Below are 15,043 nucleotides of genomic sequence, written 5' to 3' on the forward strand. Positions count from 1 at the left end.
GTCAACGCTGTTGTGTTTGGACTAACCTTTTTACTCTAGAATCTTGATCTCAATCACCATGGTTATTTCTGATCCAAGGACATAAAACTGCTCTAATATCTGTTTTGCTAATTGTGTTTTTACATTGTAAAACAATAGATGGGAAACAAAAGGGGAATACGTATATTTGGGCTTCCCCATAGTTGTCGTTTGTTTTTTGATTGTTTAGATCCTCCATAAAATTTCAGGAACCTCTGTTGACATGTTCACAATAATTCTATATCTATTTATTAGAAGTCACAAGTAAAATATGAAGAAGAGCATGTAAAAAGACAGTATGTTTTTAACAGCTTTTCTTTTATGTCATATGTGCTTTTGGAAGTTCAGGATGAGCTTCTTTCAGTACTTCGCTGATGATGAAGCAGATATCAGGGCACTTCAGTTTTGTCGTTGTCTGATTCGGCTTGCAGTTTCTACCAATGATGTGGGGCTTAGGCTTTGGATAGTGCACTCTTTTATGTTGACCATCTCGTCTTTACGACAAGTAAGCAGTCTGATATACTCCTGGCCTTTACTTATTTTACAATGAAAATTCTCATGTATGCATGTTTACATATATTTTGTCTAAGAGATTATTTTAGCCGGTCCTCGTAGCAAAAATTTTCCAGTGAGTGGCCTTATATAGCAAAGGGGAAAATCAAATTTAGTAGCAAACTAATCAAACTCAAGTCTTACATCAAGGTATTAATCCCATGTGCTGCATTTCGTGTTAGCATAGTTGAAGCATCACATGTCACATATTGATGATTTACAGGTCTCATTTGTCGCCTCTAAGAAATTCTGAGATACTATCGAATTTCTTGAGGTTTGTGGTAATTCAGAAAAAGCAAGTTATCCTTTCTCTGGAGTTACTGTATATCTACTATGGGATCTTGTTGCTTGCACGTTTGCTTTTAGGATTTGGGAAGATGTGCATGTTGTATCGAAAACATTAGTTGATGAGTGTTTCTAAAGGGCACTTCGGCGCAATAGTTCAGAATTTGCCAGTAACCGCACTCGGGCGCAACGCCGCCCATGATGCCACATTACGAGCTTTACAAATAGGTGCCTGCTCCACGGCGACAGTGACTGCTAAGCCGATGGCGTCATCGCGATAGTGCACCATTGCAGGCGGTGGCGACAGGACCACGAGGACCAGAAGGGCGCCTTCTACCGGGGGTTGCAGCTGCCCGGCTGCCTCAGCCATGGGTACATCGCCAGGCTCCGATGATTCTTGAGGAGGACGCGACAGGTTCACCCACCACTCTTGTCTACCTTCCCTGATTTTGTTTCTCCTGATGAATTTTTATTATCTTTATGTGTTCGGGGTTCCTGATGTTTGATCTGATGGATAACATGAGCCTGAAGGAATGCCTTCATGGTAGTAATGCACATCTCAAATGATATATTCTTCTGATTTTTCAGCTAAGCTATCACACTGATCATGCATCCAAAGCTTGATGATCATGCATACAGGAAGAGAAGAGAAGAACAAAAAAAGCTGAAATGATTATCCGCGAAATGCTAGACCCAAAGCTTGATGATCTTGATGTTAAGTGCTCATAATTGATTGAGTTGTTCATTTAGTGAGTTGTCTTGCTACATAAACTTCATGAGGTGATCTCGCCGTTGTGATGCATGTCATATATTTTACGTTTAACTGTTAAATGTTAATAATGGGTTGGCAGATTGGGTTAGTAATACATAAGTGCTACGTTGAATTAACATATGTTTGGAATGAAATTTCATAGAATTCTGATTTATTTAAGCATGAAAGCTCTGATGTGTCATATTTTGTTTTATTCTTTTTTTCTTAAATCTTTCCTCCCACGATTATACATGAAATGCTAATTGTTGTTGCTTTCATGCCTACATTGTTTGGCTAGGACTTTTCCCACTTGGAAGATCTGAATATTAGGAACTCAAGGGTAGATCTTACAACAGATTAGATTCACGATTGTTGATCATGTCCTTATCCCTTAATGCCCTCATATGGTTGATCATCATCATGTGATTCCTAACAGTGAGCTAGAAATGAAGCTGAACGTCACTGCTGGGTGTTTCCATTTGTCAAATGTCGTCGGGTTTGTATTTGTTGATGGATGGTTGATGGAAGGGAGAGTAGGAAGAGAAACATGTGACCAACAATCTGTGAAATGCTATTAGGAATGCCCAGTATCCTTGGTTCCTTGCAATTTGCAAAAGCTTCCCAAGGCCTTCGAGCATCTACAACCACAATACCCACAATGCAGCCCCTAAATGCCCGCGAATGCGCCCCCAATACCCAAAAGCCGGGCCCCAAATGCCCGCGGACGCAGCCACAATACCCTAGAGCTGCCCCCAATGCCTGGGCGCGTCCGCGGGCAGTGACTACACACCACACCAAAACAGTCCTCCACAACCATGAAACTCAAACTTCATACCTAAAATTCATCATACACATGCAAATAAAAAGCTACATGCTACTACGTACATAGGTAAAGCATAACCTCCTCCGCCTCTGCCTCCACAACCAGTTCGGCGAAGTCGCCGCTTGATCCTGCTGGATGAATTGCCGGTAGGCCTCGTCCTGAATGGATGCGAGGATGGCGGTCTGCTCCGCTCTCTCCATCGCTTGGGCTGCCTCATACTCCGTGTATGCCATGGCAAAGCCCACTCCTCCGACTCCGCCGCCCCTCCTCCATGGGCTCCGGATCCTCCTCCACCCGCTCCTCATACTCCGACGGCACCGACGAATCCGGAGGATGGTCGGCAGCAAAACAAGCAACATGTCTCACCTGGATCTTCTCCACAAGCTGTACCTGGCGCTCCGAAGTTAGCATGGCATTGGTGGTGATCCGGCGCCTCGGCATCGCTAGAGGTAGACGGAAGAGGAAGTGTCGATGATGGAGAGGAGAAAGGGGAAGAAACGGGTGGGATAGGGTTCTGCTGCCGCCATCCGGCTGAAATAGCTGGCTTCCTCCCTTGGGCAGCAAGCCGAAGCAGCGCCACGCGGCGAGGAGCAGAGGAGGCTCCCGTCGGACCAGCAGTCTCTTCGCTTCCCGGCGTGGGCCCTATCCGTTAGTCCGATGTGTTGGGCGTGCCCGGGTGCGTCCGGGCCTCCCCATATCCGCCCCAGATTTGGGATGGATATTGGGAGTGCCAGTTAGTCAGGGCGTTTGGGCCGGCTATGGGAAGCCGGTTGGGTTGCGTTCTTGCGTCCGGTCACTGGTCGGGCAACCCGTCCGGGCGTTTTGGGCGGGTATGGAGGTATCGGGTTATAGATGCTCTTAGGCAGAACAAAACACATGTTAAAATATGGGGTGGGCTTTAAGCCCATCTAACAATTTCAAAAAAATCACCAAGGGCCCATGTAAGATACGATGACAAGGGGAGTGGTCAGGTTTAGTACCACCCCAGATTTGGAGAAAGAGTTGAACCTCTTTATAAGGATTCTTCTTCCACATGCTATTGGAGCTTGAGAGGAGAAATGGTTTCACACCATGCCACGTCTCGTGTCGTGTGTCGTGTATGAGCTTAGCTGAGCTTATGCCTATGTCACTCGCGCGCTTTCCAGCCCACGTCTCTTCACCCGACCACGCCTATATATTGGACGTGTCGGCCAACCTAGCCTCCACGAAGAAAAAATCACGTTTGCTCTGCCTCCACACACATGCTCACTATCGTTCCACTCCGTGTTGCTGCCGCTGGTGATCTCATCCTGTCCACCGGGTGCACGATTGTACGGGAGAGGAGGCCTCCGGAACCCCATCCCTCGAGATCATGTGCGGATAGGGGCAATTAAGTTTTTGGGGGAGCATCTCCTACGCAACTGCTGGCCGCTGTTCGTCCACGTCAACTTCGTCATCTTCATGTCCACCATCATCGAAGCCGACCGACTCACTGCCGAGAAGGCCGCTGCTGACAAGAAGGCCGCTGAGGAGACCGCGGCTTCTACCTAGCCTACCAGAGGGTATAACATGTTTACTTTGCTCATGTTTATTTCCATGTGTGCAGTACTAGCTACTAGCTATTAGTTGAGACAACATTGTTCTCAAATATTTTAGCTCCATGAATGGCATCATGACGTTTTTAAGAAGCCCGTGGCAACGCACGGGCATTCTACTAGTTTATACAGTAACTAAAGTTTGGGCCATGAAGGAGGCCGCGGGACATGAGTACCGCTATAAAGGCCACCAAGACCGGGGCAAGTAAGAGTGTTGACTGCGTTTTACTTTGTTACTTGTGCGAGGTACGATGCTATCTTGGTTTTGCTTATTTAGGCTAGTCATAGTGGGAGTAACTTAGCTAGTAACATAGCGCACGTCGAGAAAATTCTGCTTATGTGGCAAGTAATTAATGAGAGGTGGTAACATAATATGCTACTGTAACATAGCGCTTTTCAAGACAAGATGAGTCTACGAGGTAATAAATGAAGCCATCTATGATACTGCTATTATGTTACTTTGCATTATGAAGGTAGTAATTTAGACTAGTGTCATATGCATGACACTAATCTAAGTTACTCCCCACTATGACCAGCCTTAGTGGTGTTCAGCTGCTTTACCTTCTCTTGCCATTCCGGAGACCGCCGACATGTTTGTGCTAGGGGTACAGGTTCCAAACCCACTTTTTGTCATCGAGGTGGGGGTTTAGGATCTTGCGGCCACCATAGCCAAGAAAGTTATCACCGCTGGCATCAAGAAAGTTGGGACCATCGCTCCTGGCTCTTTGGAGACACCTGATGTGGTGCCAACGGTGGAGACCATGAGCGAGACCGTTGTTTCCCTTGTACCTCCATCGAAGCCTGCCGCCCATGCCTCGAAGCCCGAGGCCACTGGCCTGGATAGAGGCAAAAGAAGAAGAGGAAGGCGGTGGCAGAACATGGTGTCGTTGTCGTCTCTCTTCCCAAAGGGAAGCGGGCTGGGAGAGGATGTGCCGGAGCCCGGAGGAGACCAGGATCGCCATGGGCAGGGCTGGCGAGGAGATGAAGCTCTTCTGGTCCGCCAACCAGAAGCTTGGCTTGTCGGTGGAGCCCGATTTGATAGTGAGTCATTCTTGTCTTTGCCATTTGCTTTGTGCTTATGGCAGTTGTAGCCCCTGAGACTAAGTGCGGTACCAGCCTGGAATCGGGGCTTAGTTTCTGTTGAACTGCGCATTCCGTTTTATCAACCCCTGTTTACTGAATATGCCTTCATTTTTTTTACAGGGGCTGGAAGACTAGAACCGCAAGCCGGCCGCCGAGAATTCGGAGTTGCGCGAACAATTTGAGGCTCGGCGGTGGCCCAATGAGCACTTGGAGCAGGCATGCACTGATTTATCTTTTGGAAAGTGGTGGCCCAATGAGCACTTCGAGCGGGCATGCACTGATTTATCTTTTGGAAAGTGGTGACTGCACCATCATCGGTGCACCTCCGAAGTGAACAGTAAATTCGAAAAAATAAAAAATAAATCAAAAAATCCTGAAACTTGGTAGATGTGATTATGAGCAAATGTTTTAGGAGCTTGCAAATTTTGGTCAACAAAAAACATCAAATGATCTCCATACAAATCGAAATACAAATGATGCTCTGCCCCCATGTTACTGTTCACATGTTTTCGGCACATACTTTGTTTTTTTTTGTACATATTTCCTCGGATATTTTTTCGTCACCAAATTTTGCAAGCACCTAAAACATTTGGTCATAATCACATCCACAAAGTTTCAGTATTTTTTGAACTGTTTTGCTGAGTTTTTTATCATGGGTGCAATGTGCGTGGGTGCACAAAAACCACTCTCTTTATCGTTTATGTTCCCGTCCTTGTTTTCCATATTGTCACTTTGCTATTCTTCCTTTATATTGAGCTCTGGTTTTTGGTTACTTTGCAGCCCCAGAGAAAGCAGTGCAGCTCCAACAGACTTTGGAGGATGCCCACAATGTGAGTGACGAGGTCAAGGATGTCATGTGTGTTGCTGAGGAGGAGGCCGGTGTTCTGAAGGAGACCATCCGCGACCTCGAAGCCAGTGTGAAGACGAAGCGGGATGCGTGCGAGGCCCTGCGAACCCACCTTGAAGGTAGCAAGGGCGAGCAGAGGCGCCTTCGTAATGAGGCTTGAACCCTTGAGACGTAGCCCCAAAGTCGCAACAAGGTCTGCAAGAAGCTTGAGGAAGAAGTTCTACAGCTTCAGAACTCGTTGTCCGAAACACCCACCCAACTACGTCGGGCGCAAGAGCACTGCGAGCATCAAGATCATCATCATCTTCCAGTCCTGCATCATTCCAAATTTGACAAAAATTGTCTTTATTCCCAGACCCTACCTATCCCTCTGAAAACTAGCATCGTTCCACTTGCCTCGGCCACCCCATGGCCCTTTAGCCTCTCCCCCTATAAATACCCTGTCGTCATCCCCCGAAACGCCAATCCACCTTCAAACCCTAGGCGCTGCCCCCCAAATCCCCGATGCTACACCACCCACCATGGTCTGGAGTAAGGTGATCGACTGTCTCCAATGCTCCATGGTGGCTGAGGTGGGCCTATTCGGCCAAAGCCTCCTTGTCCTCCTCCACCGCTCTTGCGCCACGCCCCATCGTGGTCCTCCCGCCGCCATCCTCCTCCTCCTCTTCCAACTATGAGGACAAGGAAAACTTGATTCCAACTCTTACCCAGTTCCAACTCAATGTGACATTCATGTGGTTCACAACATGCTTGTAAAAGCATGCGATCATAGTGTTAGGATCTTCATCGCTTCAACTTTTGACTGTGATGTCAAAGAAATCAAAAACATGGCTACAGATATTAACTGCACTGGTATGAAGAAAGGAAATATAAATGAGTAAAGAAAGGAGGCTATTTGTCGGTCAAACTGCATACAGACTGTATTCTCAATCAACTGATGACAATACAGATCCAGGGACTCTTAATAGTAGTTCGGCATGATAGATGGATAAACAGAACTACTCAACACACTAACAAACTGCTAAATGATACTGCTAGTACGTAGTTTTACTGATAACACACCACACTTCTACTGTTAAGGAACAATACCGGAGCATATATATATACTACCGTACAGTACTAGAATGATAGTTTACTGATAACGCACCACTACTGGAAGGAAGGCTCCTGCAGAATAAAACTAGTTGTTGAATGGCAGGCCATCCAGCTCAGCAACCACAAAGGCGGAGCACCAGATCAACGGTAGACTCGCTCTCAATCTTGTAGTCCGCCAGGGTGCGGCCATCCTCCAGCTGCCTGCCAGCAAAGATGATGCGCTGCTGTATAGGGGGAGTGCCATCCTTCTCATAGATCTTCACCTTGACATTGTTGATGGTGTCCGAGCTCCTGACGTTAAGGTCGAGGGTCCTCCCATCCAGGGTCCTGACAAAGAGGTGCATCATCCTACTTTCTCCTGGCTTACACGGGTGGAGGACAAGGAGGAGGGTGGACTCCTTCCAGATGTTGTGGTCAGCCAAGGTGCGGTTGTCGTCCTCCAGCTGTTTGCTGGCGAAGATGAGGCACTGTTGGCCCTTGGGAAAACCCTCCATGTCCTGGATCTTGACTTCACGTTGCCGATAGTGTCTAGGCTGTCGACCTCGAGGGCCATGGTCCTGCCTGACAGCGTCTCCGTCACGTAGATTTGCATCTTTTCCTGGAGGTCAATCGTAGAGTCATGCTCGATGCCATAATCGGCCAATGTACGGTTTTCTTCTAGCTGCAACCCACCAAAGACGAGGTGGTACTGCTGCTGGATCTTTGCCTTGACGGTGTACAGGGTGTCTGATGAGTGGACCTTGATGCGGATTGTCCTGCCGGTGGGGTTCTTGACAAAGATATGCATTCTGGATGAGCTACAGACACAAACATCAACAATTGTTAGACAATATATTTAGGCTGTAGAACAATACAGAAGAACGTACAAAGGGCCCATTATTAAAACAGTAGAAGCAAGAAGAGAAATATACTGCATAAATACTTCGTTTATACAGGGAAAAGGTGCCACACTAAGCCTAGCTTGCAAAGTTAAGTCTTGAGCAATCATTCATAATATATACATGCACGGTTCACTCAGTTCTGAAAATTGAAGAGACTAGTTAGGTGCCCGTGAGTTGCTAGGAATAAAACACAATATATGGTATTATCAATCAAGTGATACTTCTATTTTATGAACATGCCTGTCAAGTGCAATTTTTCACAGGGTAGCAACAAACGTTGCCGTTTTTTCTACTTTCCCTAATCAAATCAGTATATATACTCACCAAATTGTATTATACCCTGCGCAAACTTAGTGATGCACTAAAGGAGAATATTGCTGCTGTTTTTTGCTAAATATAAATTTCTAGTTTCATTTTATATCACTAGCACTATATAACTCAAAGAACAACAATCTATGTGTGAGCTTATGAATTTTAGTAGCGAGGAAAGATTCACTGAAACAGCTCTGAATTTCAGTACCGGGGAAAGATTTACAAAGACAGCTGATGAAAGGTAAATCGTGCGTAATCAGGTGGATAAGAGAAATGAATGCACAAAAGAGATTTAAGGCACCAGCTTAAGAGCTATCCGAATCATGGGGGTCAGGATAGCAACAGTTCAATCAATTAGATACTGAGAGCACGACAGGACAATTCATGACCAAGAAATTTGCGGACACTTGAAGAGGTTCCCAATCCAGACGATGGTGGCCTGTTATAGAACTAACCTAATCAGAAGAGCTTACATGGGCTGGATGGTCGTGATTCGTGAATGATATTTGCCATGAGAGCATGGCGTCTCCACATAACCTTTGACAACATGAACACAGGTTTACTGGTGGTAGGCTGACCCGGGAGCCCACGCGGACGTCAGCCTAGCAGCAATTGGTACTAGATTTTTTTTCATGTTAATCAGGGCATGATAGGGGTGTGGATGCTGGGTTGAGGGGAGGGGTAGAATTGGTATCGACGGTGTCAGGCGAATGCCAAATCAGCCAACAAGACTCACCGTTGCGGAAGCTAGCTAGCTAGAGCACCCTTCAGAGTTACTACCCTACAAAGCATCTATCTTAACAAAACAAAAATAGAATATGCATCCTTACTAACTAATTAAAATTAACAGCATGCAGATGCCGAAGTCCAGCGGTCCAGCCTTTATTTACACACACACAACGTTAACGTTTGCAACAGGTAAGGTCGTAGAAGCATCAAGAGAGATGTATAGTCACAACACATAAAGATTTTGGACTATCTTTGCTGTTTATCTTGTTTATTGACTTATTACCGTTTCATTTATTATTTATGTATATAAAGCAAAACAAAAAATTGTAAAAATATGAAGTATCTAGCTTATTAGATTCCGTGGCAAGGACATACATACATATAACAAGAACTCGATCAGGTATACCTGATATATGCTCCATCGATCTCTAGATAAAGAGTTTCATGATTAACAATTATAATCCTAAGATCTAGCAGAGGATGATGAGGTTAGCAACAAATTCCATGAGGCCAGGCAACCATCTGATGTAATATATTCCTCCTATCTATGGGACACTGACAGAAGGCTCAATAGAGGGGTAAAATTCACCCAATCCATGTGCGATTACGCGGTGGTAGACCCGATGGGGGTGGGGGGGGGGGGGGATGGGGGCAGTTAAATTTGTTATACAGCAATACAGTTTATGGAGCATTGTGTGTGAACAAGAAAAAAAACTCAAATTCACCCAATCCATAAGCGAATAATTGAGCGGCGGCAGAGGACAATCATGAAAAGATTGCCACACTACACATCATCGATCATACAGTTGTGCAAACCACAATAGCAACAGGAGACGATTAATTATTACCAGGAACACAGGGCACCGCAACCAAAGCAGCAGGGCTGTTTTTGAGGAAACACCGGCAGGGGGTTGGAGCCATCGCAGCAAACGCAGATGCAAGAGCAGGGGAGGGGCGGATGCATCACGATAGCCTACACTAGACAAGAGCAGCAGGGGCTCTCAAGATCACCGTCTCTCTCGTCATCAGACTCGGAGCTAGGTCAGGCGGGTACGTAGGGTTTTGGCGACGGGTTGCTCAGCTCGGGGAAGGATGTGGATTCAAAATTTCACGGTGCAGACGAAGAAGATGGAAGGGAGATGGAGCAGATTAGGGCTTACCGAGAGGAGAGGAGGAAGATCTTCGCTGGAATCCGGTAGGAGCTGCGTGCGCACGGGGCTGCGGCGGCGGCGGCGGAGGAGGAGGAAGGAGAGCGGTCGAAGCGAGAGAGAAAGAGAGAGGGTTTTCTTTAAGGGAAAGAGAGGAGAGCAGAGGGTTTTTTTTAACGGAAAGAGAGGAGAGGTTTTTTGTGGGGAAAGGAAACAACTGCCAATAGTAATTGCCATCCATATTTTTCTTTTTTGCCGCTTGTCAAGGGTGTCGCCGAGCAATCTGGCAAGCTTGTTTTTTTATCATCAGTACAGACACAAGCGCTCATATACACACGCATACACTCATCCCTATGAACGCACACACGCACACCCTACCCCTATGAGCACCTCCGAAAGACTGAGCCGGCATATCATCTTGAGATTTACGAAGTCACTCTAGGCGCCTCGTCGTCGACGGGAACGTCTCCTCCCACTGAATGCGCATCGCCGAAAATCCTGAAATAAATCCAGAAATAAATGCGAGCACCAGGATTTGAACCCTGATGGGCTGGGGACACCACAGTCCCTCTAACCACCCAACCACAGGTTGGTTCGCATCTGGCAAGCTTGTTAAGGTGCTTGCCAAGTTGCTCTGAATTTCATCGTGCCAGAACACAGAATACATGCTCGAGTTAAGTCATTTGGAATTTCATCGTGACTGAACACGGAACATCTCCTCGAGTGAAATGCAACATACATGAGGTTCAAGTTCTTCTTCTTCTTGGCCACCGAGAGTCTGATCAGTGCATCTAGTGGGTGTAGTCTTCGAGCCTCTCTGTCAGACTATATAAGTCTGCCAAAGATTCAAATTCTTCTTGGCCACTGAAAGTCCGATTAGTGCACCTAGTGGGTGTAGTTCCCGACCCTCTAACAAACCGTGTGAGTCTGATGGAGGATCTCGGTGATATTCCTGGGACTTTCGTTGGACAATGGTCGTTAGGCAAAGAGAACATAGTAAAATTTTCTACTACATCTCACCAAGTGCTTGCGATGTCGAGTAAACATTACTATGCATGTTTAATTAATTTAAGTTGCTTCGATGCAGCCCCTGGGTGATGTCTCAAGGAGATAAGGGCATGGCCAATGGCCCAGGCTGGACGGATGCCCCAGACGCCGCATCAACCTGCTGAACCCCACGTCCGCCAAATGTGCTGCTTGCATAGAGAGACGGACTCCTTGCAGAGGAGCTCGCCTCTTCCATGACAAAAGGAGCGAGGCAGCCATTCAGGCAACGCAGTGTGAGCTTTTGTTGCTCTGCTCAGTTCAGGAGCACACGTTGGTGATTGCATGTGTTGACAAACGGGTGAGAGAGAAAAAAAATGAGTAGGTGAGGCGAGGCATCAGCAAGCTGACATCAAGAAAGTAGCCTCCGTTGAGTGATCCTGGCACAAACCATAGCTCCATTCAAATTTATCTAGGTGGAAGAGGCAGGCATCATCAAGGTGAAGTGAGGTTGCGACCGGTTTTGGAGATGAAGAGTGGGCGTTAGGTATCGAGCGTATTTATTTAGACGTCTTGCAAAAAAGATAGAAAACCAAACAAAAAAGTAAATGCAAATTCGAATGAGCTGCAACTCTCGAGGGTAATGCCCTCCCGTGTGGAGTAGCCCCGGAGTGTACTACTGTACTGCAACGCTCAAAGATAGACCGGTTATAAACCAAATAATATAGTTGAGGAACTAATAAATTTTATTTCATCGATTTTGACTTGGGTGCGGGTGGGGAGCAACTCCCGAGTGACACTCGGAAGTGACAAAAAACAAACTCGCTAAGAAGTAAATATGCAGTTTAATCACAAAAATTGACTTAGCTGTTTCATGCCCGTGCGTTGGTGGTGTGGTCCGAGTTGTGATTTGTGAAGCGACGACACGACGAAGCGGAGTCCTCGGATGAGTCGGCCGCGGAGAACATAGAGTTGGCGATGGCCAAGTCGACATCGATCGTGTTGCAGCCGGAGTCGGTCGATTGTGTTTGAAGTCGATGTAGCGACGAGGCCGGTATAGCGAGGTTGCTGTCTAATAAGATCGGTGCGGCAAAGTGCGGAGCGACAAGGTCGACACGTTGAGCAACAAGGTCGTACGCCAGAGTGAGAGGTCGTACGCAAGAATGATCATGTGATATGTGTACACAAAAGTAAGTACAATCCAAAGTAATAATTTATTAAAATAAAATACATGCTAAAATAATTGGAGTAGACAGCATCCACTACAAGCAGAAACTTGTTAATACATGACGGTCCTTGTCCGTCACGGATCAACCAAAAACTGTCATGCGTGCCCCTCCATGACGGATTTAAAATCCGTCATGTATATCGCATCATAATTTGATATCGTACCTTCCATGACGGTTCTTGGCTGTCATGGATCTGCCACAGGCCCGCCAAGCCCAAACTAGGATGTGACGGAACAATCCGTCACCGATTTACATGACCTGGAAGCAATATGTTGCCTACGTGGATCTGACGTGGAGGAAAACATGTCCTGTGTATTAACCAACCCAATTCCATTCCATTCGAACACATTAGCCCCTTTTTTTTTACCCTTTTTTAGTCTAACCTATTTTCTCAATGCATCACAATTTACAACAAGACCACCAAATTATATTCATTCAAAAAATAGCATTTGTTCAGAAGACAATACAGATTTCCAACAATCTAGTATGGCTTCAACAAAGAAACCTTAATATCAAACATCAAAAGCATATCTAGAAAAAGCTATAAGCATTTCTTGTAAAAAGTCAAGTAACATGACTTCATTGAAAATCCACTCCTAGCTGATTTTAATCTCCAACACTACACCACCAGAACACTACACCACCTGTTCAAGACAGCTATTCTAACCCAAGTAATTCCTGCTAAAAAACCTTCAATCTCCAGTAACATGGACTACCTTCCAAACCTGCATAGAATCAAAAACGGATACAAAATTATAATAAGTCATAACAACAAGCGCTCCCATACAATACAATGTAGTTCATAGTTAACAAAACATGAAAATAGAGCCAAAGGCAATTACCGAATACGAGAGCGGCGTTTTGGCTCCTAGGTGCATATGCACCCATTGTCGAAATACACATTTCGAAAAGTTGAAAAATTCGGAACAAAAATCCCACGTGTATATCCGGACATTTTATGTGCGTTCACAAGGTTTCGGCGAAAAACGACGTTTTTTATGGCTTGTGTAAAAAAGATAAAGAAATGCCTCGTGAATAGTTAGAATGAAGCATCAGAAATTGTCTTTTTTACACAAGCCACAAAAAACCTCGTTTTTCACTGAAACCTTGTGCACGCACATAAAATGTCCGGATATATACGCGGGATTTTTGTTCCGAATTTTTCAACTTTTCGAAATGTGTATTTTGACAATGGGTGCATATGCACCTAGGAGCCAAAGGCAATTACCGAATACTGAAGGCATACTTTCATCATCAAGTAAAGGTAATTCTGTCAATAAACTTGCTTTTTAGATGTCATGTAAAATAAAACAACTCAAAAAAAAGACCATTTTAGCCAATTAAATGGTCCTCTTAGTGATCTTATTATGCTAAGAGTAGACTTCTTTACAAAAACCAAATATTCACGAGCATCAAAATAATTCAATTAAGCAAGATGAACCTAATAAAATTTATTCTGATGCTTTCAGACCATAACCTTTACACGTAGATTAACCACACTCGAAATTGAGAAGAGCAGTAACATATGCTGGAAGAAAAAAAGGCATGCATTCTCCCATTTACTGATTACCCTTTTTTTTTGGGGGGGGGGGGGGGGGAGGGGGGTATGACTAGCATTCATAGCATACAAGGTACACAATTATCTCTGCCTACACTTCAATATCTGATGGGATAAAGAATTGAGATAGAGCAGATGTTGAAGTTTATAAATGCCACTTCCTGATTATTGTCTTTACAATAAAATAAGTACAAGGGAAAGTATTATGAAAAAGGGTACATGAGAATGAACCAACTAAACTAACATCGTGTTAACTATGTAGCCATTAGTTAATGATATGCAATAAATATTAACATGATTTTCTAAATGAATCTCAGTTTCTTTCTGTAAAAAGCCCTCACATGAAAATGCATTAAGTAAATAATTCAAGGGAATATAACTAGATATCTTTTTTCTTTAGTTCTGGTTGTATACATAACAATTTAGTTTAACTTAGAACACCCTTGCTTAATTATTATTTCCAGTAAGCTTTCACCAATGACGTGATGTGAATAATACCAATAAATAAGGAAAATGCTAGTAGTAACACTGAAATTTTGGGAGTGAACAAATGCACTATATAGCAGATCAAACACTCTTGAATCTGAATCAAAAATAATATACCATCTATTAGTAATCTTAAAGAAAAACATGCAACCTTCACTTCCATCACTCCTTCAAATTGCAATACTATCTACGCGCATTTCCAAAGATACAATACTACAAAATCCATCACCTCTTCTGTAATAAGCGAAAAAAACTACGCATCAATTAAACTGTTGCTTGCAAACCCAAAGAAAAAGGGAGAACAGAAGGATTATTTGTACAACTATATAAGTCAGGTAATAAATAAATAAGAAATCAAGGCTGTAATGGAGTTCATTTCAAGGGTTTCACTTTGTGTCACCTATTTGAACAAAGCAGTAGCAATCAGACAAAGATAGCATGCTAGAGAATCAATGAGTACAGCAGGTTGAAGATGTGCTCTCATCCATGCTACCTAGGAAGTGAAATGCAAAGTAACAATTCCAGTCTTTGCATAGAACGCACCAGTCTAGCTTCTTAGCTTCTTGCATCAGCGTTGTTTGCAACCATATTAATACAAAACTTAAAAGATTCAAACAGAAACACAAAAGAATAAGGGAGGAATAAATTTACTCTAAATGACCTAAACATTCCCATCCAGATACTGTAT

General features: G+C 44.5%; 1 protein-coding gene and 1 pseudogene across 1 annotated transcript in view; one reads left to right on the forward strand and one right to left on the reverse strand.

Moving 5' to 3' along the window:
* Positions 1-15,043, forward strand: part of LOC125534889 (polyubiquitin-like) — a 34,023-nt gene that overhangs the window by 9,416 nt on the left and 9,564 nt on the right. The gene's annotated exons all lie outside the window — the stretch shown is intronic.
* Positions 7,142-15,043, reverse strand: part of LOC125546251 (polyubiquitin-like) — a 242,986-nt pseudogene continuing 235,084 nt past the window's right edge.

The sequence above is a fragment of the Triticum urartu genome, chromosome 3A, assembly GCF_056163025.1.
Source record: "Triticum urartu cultivar PI428250 chromosome 3A, HENAU_Tu73, whole genome shotgun sequence".
Taxonomy (NCBI): domain Eukaryota; kingdom Viridiplantae; phylum Streptophyta; class Magnoliopsida; order Poales; family Poaceae; genus Triticum; species Triticum urartu.